Here is a 10,708-nt window from a genome sequence, read left to right as displayed (position 1 = left end):
AAACCCCCTAAAAACGAATCGAGTTTAGAAACAATTTTTTCCGTGGTTGCCCAGCCCTAGCCTTGACCCCTTAACACAGTTCCCCATATGTTGTGTTGACCCCCAACCATCACATTCTTTTCGTTGCTCCTTCATAACTGTAATTTTGCAACTGTTATGTATCGTCATATGAATATCTGATATGCAGGATGTATTTTCATTCACTTGACCACATTCGGCACAAATATGCCCAAATTTGTATACTGGTAGGGTTGGTGGGGATTGATTTAGTCATTGGGAGGTGTAGTTGCTGGGATTTATAGTTCACCTACAATCAATGAGCATTCTGAACTCCACCAATGATGGAACTGAACCAAACTTGGCACACAGGACTCCAAACAGAAAATACTGGGAGGGTTTCATGGACCTTGGCTTTGAGTTTGGGAGTTGTAGTTCACCTCCATCCAGAGAGTACTATGGACTCAAACAATGATGGATCTGGACCAAACTTGACACTTACAACTTTCAATGGACTTCTGAAACCTAGAGTTGGAAGAGACCTGGTGGGCCATCATCCAGTCCAACCCCATTCTGCCAAGAAGCAGGACAATTACATTCAAAGCACCTCCGACAGATGGCCATCCAGGCTCTGTTTCAAAGCCTCCAAAGGAGGAGCCTCCACCAGGGCGGAGAGTTCCACTGCTGAACAGCTCTCACAGTCAGGAAGTCCTTCCTCATGTTCAGGTGGAATCTCCTTTCTTCTAGTTTGAAGCCATGGCTCCTTTGCGTCCTAGTCTCCAGGGAAGCAGAAAGGAAGCCTCCTCCCTAGGACATATTCCCCTCATATATATGTACATGGCCCTCATCATGTCTCCTCTCAGCCTTCTCTTCTTCAGGCTAAACATGCCCAGCTCCTTAAGCCGCTCCTCATAGGGCTTGTTCTCCAGACCCTTGATCATTTGAGTCGCTATTTTTTGGTACCTTGGAAGCCTCCAGTGGTGCAGTGGGTTAAACCGCTGAGCTGCTGAACTTGCTGACCAAAAGGTCGCTAGTTCAAATCTGGGGAGCAGGATGAGCTCCTGTTGTTAGCCCCAGCTCCTGCTAATCTAGCAGGTCAAAAACATGCAAATGTGAGTAGATTAATAGGTTCCACTCCGTCGGGAAGGTAACGGCGCTCCATGCAGTCATGCTGGCCATATGACCCTGGAGGTGTCTATGGACAACGCCAGCTCTTCGGCTTAGAAATGGAGATGAGCACCAACCTCCAGAGTTGAACACGACTGGACTGAATGTCAGAGGAAAACCTTTACCTTTAGGCACCTGAACAGGTTAGAGAGATGATTGGCCAAAACATACAAAATGAAGTTCAACAGGGACAAATGCAAGAGACTCCACTTTGGCAGAAAAAAGGAAAAGCAAAGAGACAGAACGGGGGACGATGATTGGCCCAGCACCATTATGTATGAAAAAGATCTTGGAGTCCTCTCAAAACGTAAGGAGAGAATGCTACTGGGACATGGCCATTCAGCCCAAGAAACACACACAGCAACCCACAAGCTTTGTTTTGTTTGCAGAAACGATTTTTGGTTGAGACTCCATGAAAAATTCACTGGAAAACTAAAGCAAAATGTGCTGCAGTTTTGCAGTTTGATAAACTTTTCCCATGTTTTTACAAATGAGGAAATGGCGTTGATAACCCAGGAACAAAAATCATGGTACATAGTGTTATTGTTTATATATTGCTTATATGGAGCCCTCGGTGGCGCAATGGGCTAAACCCTTGTGCCGGCAGGACTGAAGTCCGACAGGTTGGAGAGTCGAATCCGGGGAGCGCGTGGGTGAGCTCCCTCTGTCAGCTCCAGCTCCCCATGCGGAGACATGAGAGAAGCCTCCCACAAGAATGGTAAAACATCAAAACATCTGGGCAATGTCCCCTGGGCAACATCCTTGCAGACGGCCCATTCTCTCACACTAGAAGCGACTTGCAGTTTCTCAAATCACTCCTGACATGAAAAAACAAAACAAAACAAAACAACAGTTTATATATATTGAATTATAAACTTTTTTTGTGTGTCAGGAGAAAAAGTTTATATATATTGAATTGGAGCCCCTGTTGGCACAGTGGGTTAAACCGCTGAGCTGCTAAACTTGACCAAAAGGTCGCAGGTTTGAATCTGGGGAGCGGCGTGAGTTTCTGCTGTCAGCCCCAGCTTCTGCCAACCTAGCAGTTTGAAAACATGCAAATGTGAGTAGAACAATAGGTACTGCTTTGGTGGGAAGGTAATGGCGCTCCTTGATCATTTTAGTTGCCATTTTTGGTACCTTGGAAGCCTCCAGTGGCGCAGTGGGTTAAACCGCTGAGCTGCTGAACTTGCTGACCAAAAGGTTGCTGGTTCAAATGTGGGGAGCAGGATGAGCTGCTGTTGTTAGCTCCAGCTTCTGCCAACCTAGTAGTTTGAAAACATGCAAATGTGAGTAGACTCCATTGGGAAGGTAACGGCGCTCCATGCAGTCATGCCGGCCACATGACCTTGGAGGTGTCTATGGACAACGCCGGCTCTTTGGCTTAGAAATGGAGATGAGCACCAACCTCCAGAGTCTGACACAACTGGACTTCATGCCAGGGAAGACCTTTACCTTTACTTTGACCTATATATTGAATTAGACGGCGGCCCCAGTGGGGAGGGCCCACTGGGAACGGTGTTCCTTCCTCACCAGTTTGGGAGGTCCTTTGTCTCTGTGCAATGGAGGGAGCTGACGCAGATGGTTTGAGGAACCTCTGTTTCCAGGCTTGCTGGAAGTGGGCACTTGGCTTTCCTGTTGTGGGCAAACCACAGAGCGTTTGGCTGCCCGGCTGGATTGGCCGAGTCAGTAGGCGTTTGAGATCTCCGTCCAAATAAACTCACTCCCAAAATTTGGAATCAAACAGTTCTGGCAACATGGGACGGCCTGTCCTCCCCTCCAGCTATTCAGGCTTCGAAGGCATCCTCAGTCACATGAAAGTCCTGGGCCTTTGCACCCTGAAGGGTCTTATTGGATTTTCAGTATGTGCAATTCCCAGCCAGATGGAAATACTTGTATGAGGGTTGAATGAAAAGTAATGCCTCCACCTTCGTAACTGCTCACCTGATGGCAGTACTGGTATGCGGCAGGTACTGGCTTGTCCAGAAGACTCTCCTCTACAGTTCCATTATGGTGGGAAACCTTAGCAGGAAAAGTAATGCCTCCACCTTCGTAACTCCTCAACAGATGGCAGTACTGGTATGCAGCAGGTACTGTCTTGTTCAGTAGACTCTCCTCTACAGTTCCATTTTGGCAGGAAGCCTTAGCTGGAAAAGTAATGCCTCCACCTTCGTAACTGCTCACCTGATGGCAGTACTGGTATGCAGCAGGTACTGGCTTGTTCAGTAGACTCTCCTCTACAGTTCCATTTTGGCAGGAAGCCTTAGCTGGAAAAGTAATGCCTCCACCTTCGTAACTGCTCACCTGATGGCAGTACTGGTATGCAGCAGGTACTGTCTTGTTCAGTAGACTCTCCTCTACAGTTCCATTTTGGCAGGAAGCCTTAGCTGGAAAAGTAATGCCTCCCCCTTCGTAACTCCTCAACAGATGGCAGTACTGGTATGCGGCAGGTACTGGCTTGTTCAGTAGACTCTCCTCTACAGTTCCTTTTTGCCGGGAAGCCTTAGCAGGAAAAGTAATGCCTCTACCTTCATAACTGCTCAACTGATGCCAGTACTGGTATGCGGCAGGTACTGGCTTGTCCAGTAGGCTCTCCTCTACAGTTCCATTAACATTGAACGGTTGTGTTATTAAAATGCAAAGTATGGAACCCTGCGCAGACGGTCACTCAATGCGACTTAAGTAACATGCAATCATTCAGTTCTTGGCAGCAGAAGGTGTCACCCCAAATTTCAAGCATAATTGGCATTTCACAAGAACATGTGGGTCAAATGAATGCTTTGCTTGGCTATCGGAAGATCTGTGCATGATGGGTACCCAGGATGCCGACGCCTGACTTGAAACTTCAGAGACTGGATCTCACCATCATACGGCATCCTCCATACAGTCCAGATTTAGCACCGTCTGGCGTCCATCTGTTCCCGATAATGAAAGAAGATCTGCGGGGACATCCTTATGCTTCTGATGAAGACGCTGAGAGAACTGGGAGATGCTGGTTGCGGAAACAGAGTATCGACTTCCTCCGTGACGGCTTCAGAAAACTTGTTCATGGTTGGCAGAAATGTATCCAATTGTCTGGTGATTATGTGGAAAAGTAATTAGTGGTAGTGAAAGAGCACATTCTAAGGATGATTTCTGCGTATGATTTATTAAAATATTCCGATCCAAACCCAAGTAACAAAGGTGGAGGCATTACTTTTCATTCAACCCTAGTATTCCCAAGTATCTGAGATAACGTGTAAGTGGGTTCCCTGATTAAACATGGTTGTCCGGCAGGCCAGGCAGGACTAGGCCTTTCATGGGCCAGAGCTCAGGAAAGACACTTTTTTGGTCTACAGCTCCCAGAAATGCTTAGTTTTCTGAGGAATTCTTGAAGATGAAGCCCAAAAGACAGTGTCTCCAAGTCCGGATCCTTCAGCTTTCACTTTCAACAAATTATATTGTCTCTTCTCTTTTAAATATCAGATAATCGGATATGTGAACATTTCACATGGCTTCAGGTTTGGAGGAAATGTATTTTTCTGTTGACTGACTATATTATTTTGCACGAAAGAGCCCTTGGGTGGCGCAATGGGTTAAACTCTCATGCCAACAGGACTGCTGACCAAAAAGTCAGCAGTTCGAACCTGGGGAATGTGGTGAGCTCCTGTCTGTCAGCTCCAGCTTCCCATGTACTGACATGAAAGGAGCTTCCCACAGGATGGTAAAACATCTGGGCGTCCCCTGGGCAACATCCTTGCAGACAGCCAATTCTCTCACACCAGAAGTGACTTGCAGTTTCTCAAGTCACTCCTGACATGAAAAAAATATGGGGTGAGCTCCTGTCTGTCAGCTCCAGCTTCCCATGCAGGGACATGAAAGTAGCTTCCCACAGGATGGTAAAACATCCGGGCATCCCCTGGGCAACATCCTTGCAGACAGCCAATTCTCTCACACCAGAAGTGACTTGGAGTTTCTCAAGTCACTCCTGACATGAAAAAAAGGGGTGAGCTCCTGTCAGTCAGCTCCAGCTTCCCGTGCAGGGACATGAAAGTAGCTTCCCACAGGATGGTAAAGCATCCGCGCATCCCCTGGGCAACATCCTTGCAGACAGCCAATTCTCTCACACCAGAAGTGACTTGCAGTTTCTCAAGTCACTCCTGACATGAAAAAAAAATGGAGTGAGCTCCTGTCTGTCAGCTCCAGCTTCCCGTGCAGGGACATGAAAGTAGCTTCCCACAGGATGGTAAAACATCCGGGCATCCCCTGGGCAACATCCTTGCAGACAGCCAATTCTCTCACACCAGAAGTGACTTGCAGTTTCTCAAGTCACTCCTGACATGAAAAAAATATGGAGTGAGCTCCTGTCTGTCAGCTCCAGCTTCCTGTGCAAGGACATGAAAGTAGCTTCCCACAGGATGGTAAAACATCCGGGCATCCCCTGGGCAACGTCCTTGCAGACAGCCAATTCTCTCACACCAGAAGCGACTTGCAGTTTTTCAAGTTACTCCTGACATGAAAACAAAACAAAACAAAACTTAGTTTAGTTGGACTTTTACACCTTAAACCATACAGGTACTTTGCTTGATTTTTGATTATAAAGAGTCCATTTGGGATACAAAGGAAAGGTGGGATATAAATACCCTATGTTTATAAATAAATAGGTAGATACGAAAACAACGGGCATGTGTTGTTCTCACTTTCACATCTTTGCAAATCATCAGGGAACACTTTGGTCAGTTACTAACAAACAGAACCTTGTGGGAGTTGCAATGCGGAACGCAACAGCAGGACACCACGCCAAATATGAATATTTTTCCATGGCGGGGAGAGGGCCAGAAGGGTCACTGATCTTCTCCCTCCGCTCTGAGTGAGGTTGCCTGGATGTCACGCTCCAGTCGCTGTCAGTCCCGTCTTCTTTCAAGTCCCCTTGGGCAACGGAACAAAGGCTTCTTGGCGATCCCCATCTTGGGACACAATGCCTGGTAGGCTGGCTTAGGAAGAGGCTTTTAATAGGTACGTTTGGTGGGTGTTCCTGGACCCGGTCCAGCTGGAACAGGTGCCTTGAGATGAATATTGTTCGTCTTCGGCAGAGATCCCATTGCAACAGCTATCTTAGCATCTCCCTCGGCTTAAAGAGTAGCTAGCTCACCTTGCTGCATCTCTAATGAGGGAAGGAAGGGTTAGGCAGATCAGTCCCAGGTTGGCAGGTGAAGAGCCCAGGAGGGAAAGAGCCACCGTGGCACCCCTCCCTGCTCCCGGTCTCAAACATTTCCCTACTTACCCTGCTCTTTGGACAAGTGGACGGTGCTTAACGTACTTTCCCTAGGCCAGGGTTTCTCAAACTGGGGCTCAGCACATCTGGGGAGGTCATGAGGAAGTTTCAGAGATGTCGCTGAAGGCCATCAGAAAACACAGAGACAGAGAAGGCTGAAAATCTCTCTACTTGTCCTATTCATCCCTTTTGGTGTTGGTGAACTACAACTCCCAGAATTCAAAAACAGCCCCCTCCAACCCCACCAGTATTCAATGTAGGCCATGTAGGTAGTGTGCCAAGTTTGGTGCAGATCCATTGTGGGCTGGGTTCAGCGTGCTCTTTGATTGTAAGTGAACTATCAATCCCAGCAACTACAAATGTCAAGGTCTATTGTCCCCCAAACTCAACCAGTATTCACTAGGCCTGGGTAACAACAGAAAAATTTGTTTCTAAAATCGATTCGTTTTTTGGGGTTTTTTGCGTTTCGATATTTAAAAGAATTCCGAATTTTTTTTTAAAAAAAGTTCGGTATTTACGAAATTTCGTAAATGGTAAAAAAATTACAAAACAATAACGAAACAATAACGAAACAATAACGAATCGATTCGTTAATGGCAGCCGCGACCGCGCAATACGCTAAAAAAACTTCTGAAGCTTCCCTCTCCCTCTGTTGTTGACTGTTGGTGTGATATTATAATTTTTTTTCACTAATTAAACAAAAAACAACTATAAAACTTGCCCCAGACATGCGGAAATAATAACGAAACGACCTCAAACCAATAACGAAACGAATACATAACGAAATACGAAGCATTTACGAAACAAATTGAAAAATTCGTTTCGTTTTTAAGATGCTCCAGAATGGTTCGTTATCGCTTCGTTAACAAAAAAAATTAACAAATTTTTAACGAATTACGAATTAACGAAACGAAACCGCCCAGCCCTAGTATTCACATTTGGGTGTGCTGAGTATTTGTTCCAAGCTTGGTCCAGATCCATCATTGTTTGAGTCTGTGTGCCAAGTTCTGTGGTCCATTATTGGTGGAGGTCACAGTTTCACTGGTTATGGGTGAACTACAACTCCCGGAAAGGAAAGGTTAGTTGTCCCCAAATCCCCCCAGAAATTGAATCTCAGCATATCAGGTCTGTGTGCCAAGTTTGGTCCAGATCCATCGGTGTTTGGGTTCACAGTGCTCTCTGGATGGAGGTGAACTACAACTCCAAAACTCAAGGTCAATGTCCACCAAACCTTTCCAGTATTTTCTGTTGGTCATGGGAGTTCTGTGTGCCAAATTTGATTCAATTCCATCATTGGTGGAGTTCAGGATGCTCATTGATTATAGGTGAACTATAAATCCCAGCAACTACAATGATCAAATGTCAAGGTCTATTGTCCCCAAACTAAAACAGTGTTCACAGTTGAACATATTGAGTATGTGTACCAAATTTGGTCCAGATCCATCATTGTCTGAGTCCACAGTGCTCTCTGGGTGTAGGTGAACTACAACTCCAAAACTCTAGGTCAATGCCCACCAAACCCAGTATTTTCTGTTGGTCATGGGAGTTCTTTGTGCCAAATTTGGTTCAATTCCATCCTTGGTGGAGTTCAGGATGCTCTTTGATTGCAGGTGAACTATAAATCCCAGCAACTACCACTCCCAAATGTCAAAGACAACCCCACTCCCAACCCCACCAGTATTCAAATGTGGGTGTATCGGGTCTTTGTGCCAAATTTGGTCCAGTGAATGAAAATACATCCTACATATCTGATACTTACATGATGATTCCTAACAGTAGCAAAATGAGAGTTATGAAGTAGCAACGAAAATAATGTGACGGTTGGGGGGTCACCACAACATGAGGAACTGTCTTAAGGGGTCACGGCATTAGGAAGGTGGAGAACCCTTAATCCAGTTCCTCAGGTAGTGGTGACTCCCAACCGTCACATTATTTTGGTAGCGCCTTCATAACTGTGATGTTGCTCCTGTTCTGCGCCACTGCCTTAGGCTTTGGAGCTGATGGAGTAACTTTCCTCAAGGAAGGCGAAACATGGGAACTCTGCTCTCGGGAGGAAGGTGAGCTTTCCAGCTGCACTCCCCAGCCCGGGGAGCCAAGATTGCATGTTGGAGGAGCGATGGATGATGCGCAGATGGGGCCTGTCCCCAAAGGCTCTGGTGCCACCCCTTTCCCCTTATTTGACAATGAAAAGCTCTTGCTCCAGACTCTGACGGCGGGAGGGGGCCGAGGGTTTGGTTTGGTTTGTTGGCAGAGGCAGGTGAGAACTTTGGTGGGTAATTACCGTTCGGGGAGAGCAAGCAGGCACTGGCCCGCTTGCGGTCTCACCCTGCAAGATGGTGCAAGGCAGGTTCCAGCCCTGCATCCCTCCGAGTGCCAGGAAGCCCAGCCCCACGCCTGGCCCCACGCCAGGCAGCACCTACCCAGCGCCCAGATCCGCCTGCGGAGATGCTGAGTCTGGAGTGGGCGGAGGGGCCAAAGGGCAGGCAGTGTGTGAACACATTGCTGCTTTACACCCCTTTGCCTCAGACACCATTTGCCACCAAGTTCAGGGGGAGAAAGGGGGGGGGGAGGGAGGGGATATCCCCCCCTTGCTAATAATCCAAACAGATGGTTCAAACCTCACGCACACATACACATACACACACACTTTAATTACAGCCTGAATTGTCTGATTGACAAATGCAAAATACTCCTCTTAGACAGAAAAAAAATGCAATGCAAAGAGACAGAATGGGGGACGATGAGGCCTGGCTCGAGAGCAGGACGTGTGGAAAAGATCTTGGGGTCCTCCTCGAGGGGAGGAAGAAGGGGAACATGAGCCAGGAATGTCATGCGGCAGTGTGCAGGTACAGCTGCACCAGGAGCTCCAATTTTGTTGGCTTTGCATTGAATGTTTGTTGTAGTCCTAGGTTTCAGGGACTCTGCAGATAGGTGGCTTCTTTTGGCTGCAATCATAGGGCAAGCCACCTGCCAATTATAGTTAGGTTCCCTTGTCCTGCCCCCTTTTTGGGTTTTTGGAGGGAACAGGAGCCTTTTTGGGTTCAGTCCACACAGAGAAGCTTTCCATGCAGGACATAATACCAAGAGCTCCTGTAGAAAGCTTCGTCTTCTACAGCTTGGCCGGGGTTATACAGCCTTACAGCTTGGCCAGGGAGAAAGGTCCTGTAGCTTGGCCGAGGATTATACAGCCTTACAGCTCCTTTGCTGAGGGACTTCAGCCAGCCATCACAGAAACCTGAACTCCTTCTTTTCCCCTGGAAGTCTACAAAGCTCTGCTTGGTAAGGGTCACTTGCGGAAGCCAGAAGCAGTTGGTACCGGGTGCAGGGGCTCCACGCCAACAGAGGCAAAGACAGACTGCCCAGATTAGAGGTTAAGGATTTCCCCATTAGTTAGTATACAGTTTATGAAGATAGTGCCTGTTCCCTGTGGACAAGATTGAGAGAGAGCCAATAGACTGTTAAGAAAGCTTTAAAGTACCTGTTTGTTTTCATTAATAAAAAACTTTGTTGAACTTTTAAGCAATCTAAAGACTCTGTTTTAAGGAAATCCAAAGGCCTTTAATCTGAGGCATCCCCGGCATCCCGTTGGGCACACAGAATTTATGTCCTGTCTTACTTACTTAGGCGATCCCTCGTTGGACGAGTAAGATGGTCTTCCATCATGGGTTTCCTTGTGGGTCCGTAGGTGGCTGTGGAGCCCTATTCTTGCTCTGCATCTTCTCCCTCAGTGAGGGCATTGGTTTCTAGGTGGAAGGCGGTCAGGGTTGGCTTGACGCGCCTTCCTCCTGGCACGTTTCTCTCTTTCACCCTCCACTCGTGCCTCCTCGAATTCTGCAGCACTGCTGGTCACAGCTGACCTCCAGCTGGAGCGTCCTGTCTACAGTCATATGCACAGGCCCAGCGTGCGACAGCACAGGCAGCTTAAAAAGTCAATGGGATGTTGGCCAGCATCAAGGGGAGGACAGTAGAGTCTCGCTCATCCAACATAAACAGGCCGGCAGAATGTCGGATAAACAAAAACGTCGGATTATATGGAGTCTCCTACTGTTACCCGTCCAACGCGGTGCTAGACACTTAGAATACTCACAACACGGACTCAAAGAGTAATAATAATAATAATAATAATAATAATAATAATAATAATAATAACTTTATTTATACCCCGCTGCCACCATCTATCTCCCCAAGCGGCTTACATGAGGCCAACCCCAACAACACATCAATAAAAACAACAAGCAATAAACCAAAACAATAAATACAATACAATTAATATAAATCACATACAAACAATAA

This window comes from Anolis sagrei, chromosome 7 (genome assembly GCF_037176765.1).
Source record: "Anolis sagrei isolate rAnoSag1 chromosome 7, rAnoSag1.mat, whole genome shotgun sequence".
Taxonomy (NCBI): Eukaryota; Metazoa; Chordata; class Lepidosauria; order Squamata; family Dactyloidae; genus Anolis; species Anolis sagrei.
This window is presented reverse-complemented; position numbering follows the sequence as displayed.